Raw genomic sequence first — 3,154 nt, forward strand, 5'->3', positions numbered from 1 at the left:
ACTTCCCTAAATCCTCCCTCGTCCTGCCGCACCCTGCTGACCGGCTCATCACTGCCCTACTTCCTGTGGGTGACACTTCACTTCCTGTGGGCAGCTGCAGGGGGATAATTTATCGCTGTTTCATCGGTTTCCCTTCTCTCTCTCTCGCTCTCTCTCTCTCTCACACACACACACACACACACACACACACACACACACACACGTTGTTTCCTCCCTCTTTTTTGTTCATTTTTTTTCTTCTCCACACTGTATTTTTGGTGCGTTCTTTTTTTGGTCAATTACATGCTTGTTTATTTGTGGTTCTCCCCGTCCAGCGTGGCTCAGGAATAACCCGGAGCTGAAGCGGTTGGGGAAACGAACCGTCACCGAGCTGCTGGTGTGTTTCTGCAGTCACATGGTTGTGTGATTGCGGCTGTAGAGTGACACACTTCAGACCAACACAGAGGTCAACCCGTCTCATAATGACACACAGGAAGCACTCAGGGCTTTAATCCTCAATCCTCATTATATATTTAACTACAAATGACACGTTTACGTGAAAATGTGATTATATTTAATGCTAAATCACTTTATTTTTAATTTTCTGTCATTTAACATGTGACACTGAAATCTGAAATCTCTCGGGTTTCACTTCACATTCATATTCTGTTTGATTTATGGCTCTTCCTTGTTTTGTTCTTTGTACCTGCAGATGTCACACTGATAGACAGGAAAAGAATTTATGTCATCACAAAAGTAAAAGAACACACACACACACACACACACACACACACACACCTGGTCCAACGGTGAAACTCAGATCAATCATGTCACAATAGCACACCTGGAGTTCACAGTGTTCTCATCTCTTATCCACATCCTGTTCACACACACACACACACAGAGCTCTGACATCCCCACCTGAAAAAAACAGAGAAGTAAAAATCAAAGTTGCATCAAATCACAGCTGTTAAACCTGAGAGCGGCGTCTCAGTGAGAGAGAGAAGTTCTAACGTTCAGGACGATGATAAACCACAACAAACCCGTCTCAGATCATCATCACCATCACGGCACCACCCACAAATACTGACAATAACATCATCTACTGTTTCAACTCATCTCTCTCTCTCTCACACACACACACACACAGTAGTGCAGATTTATATTAATGCTCTCATTCTAATATGTTATCCTTTCTATAGTAACGGCTCGTTCGCAGTACAGCAGACGCTCCACATAAACACATTTAAAATATCGTTTTTCTGTAACGTATCGTCTCTGTAAGGAGTCTCCAAAGCCATGCAGTGAGGTTAATATGGGACGGCCTTGGGCTGAGGTGCCCTTGAGCGCGGCACCGAAATCCTGACTGCTCCCTGGGCGCTGTTAGCATGGCTGCCCACTGCTCTGGGGGTGTGTGTGTGTGTGTGTGTGTGTGTGTGTGTGTGTGCTCATTGCTCACGTGTGTGTGTGCATGCGTGTGTTCACTGCTTCAGACGGGTTAAATGCAGAGAGGAATTTCACAAGTGTGTGATGAATAAAGTTGTGCTTTCTTTCTTCTCTTTTCGTTCTTTCCAGTGTGAGTGCTGTGTATCAGTCAGAGGGGAAGCTGGAACTGTAAGTTTTCTGACATCTTCAGCACAGAGGAGTTTATACTTCTTTACAGCTTCTCAGGAACACAATAGAACAAGCTGTGTGTTTTTTATTTCAAGACAGAGAATAAAGCGAGTCTGCTGAGGGAACAACTGTTTATAGCTGCTGGAACTTCAGTGACAACAGGAAGTAACCTGCACAAGAAAAATGTAACTATAACTGGATAAAAATTGACATTTCATTCTTTTATTAACAGTAAATTGCTGAGGTAAAAGAGCAATAAGACATGAGTACATGCTGTTATAGGAAAATAATCACTCAAACATAAACCTCTGTGTGTGTGTGTGTGTGTGTGTGTGTGTGTGTGTGTGTGTGTGTGTGTGTGTGTGAGAGACACGTGCAGGTGTGTGAGTGACGTCACACTCTTTCCTCACGGCTCATGGTGAACCTCATGTCGGTAGCTCATGCTGTGTGTGTGTGTGTGTGTGTGTGTGTTCACTGTTTCAGATGGGTTAAATGCAGAGGAATGTCACTGTGTTTGAGTGTACATGTGATAAATAAAGGCTTCTTCTTCGTGTGAAAACTCTGGGGTGGTGTTTTAGTGTCGATGGTGAAAACAGACGTTTGGAAACGATGACACAGACACCCAAATTCACTTCCTGATTGGATCTCATCAGCCACAGCAATTAATCAGGCTCCTATCACATGACCCTTTCCTGAAAGAAAACAAACAGTGTGAGCTGTTTATCCCAGCACGCACGCGCCCAGTGTACATGAACGGTCATGTGATCTGCGTTTTCAGGTGTGTTAGTGTGGACGGAGGTTATTTCCGATACAGAGCTAAAACACTCACCTGGATGGAGATCATTTTAATTTTAAATCTAAAACCTATGACTGTGGATGTATCCTCAGTGTGGTACAGCTCCTGCACTTCCTGTCCTGCTGCTGTCAGAATGTGGGCACTTCCTGTCCTGCTGCTCTGCTACAGGAAATGCTGTGTGTGTTATTGAGTGTCCATCTGCATGCCTCATCCCCTTGTCCAGTATGTCCATCATCAGCATGAGCCGTGAGGAAAGAGTGTGACGTCACTCACACACCTGCACGTGTCTCACACACACACACACACACACACACACGAGCAGTGAGTGCACGCGCGCGCACACACACACACACACACACACACACGCACACACACATGAGCAGTGGGCAGCGATGCTACAGCACCCAGGGAGCAGTTGGGGGTTCGGGGCCTCGCTCAAGGGCACCTCAGCCCTGATACAGAGGGAGGGGAAAGTGCTGTTCATTCACTCAACTCCCCTCACATTTTTCCTGCCAGTCCTGGGAATCGAACCAACAACCCTTTGGGCGACCCAAGGCTGCTTCTATCACCTTGATGCCATGGCTACCTACACTGAAATGAGACCATCAGCATTTCCAGAAGTATCAGTTTTAGGGTCTTGAAAACTCCAGAGTAGTGCAGACGCCATGCATAAACATAGCAAGAGTGACACATTTTAAAACTAAAACATATCCGTGTGGACAGAGCCTGAGCTCCAGCTCTGCTCTCGGTTCTTTGTGTGTGTGT

At 45.7% G+C, this 3,154-nt stretch overlaps 1 long non-coding RNA gene across 1 annotated transcript; it reads left to right on the top strand.

The window, feature by feature from the left end:
• Positions 1–692: 692 nt before the first annotated feature.
• On the top strand, positions 693–1,767 carry LOC132895974 (uncharacterized). Its single transcript, XR_009655889.1, has 3 exons — positions 693–735; positions 1,555–1,593; positions 1,689–1,767. It is a non-coding gene; the product is annotated as an uncharacterized LOC132895974 (long non-coding RNA).
• Positions 1,768–3,154: the final 1,387 nt, after the last annotated feature.

Source organism: Neoarius graeffei, chromosome 13 (genome assembly GCF_027579695.1).
Source record: "Neoarius graeffei isolate fNeoGra1 chromosome 13, fNeoGra1.pri, whole genome shotgun sequence".
Classification (NCBI taxonomy): domain Eukaryota; kingdom Metazoa; phylum Chordata; class Actinopteri; order Siluriformes; family Ariidae; genus Neoarius; species Neoarius graeffei.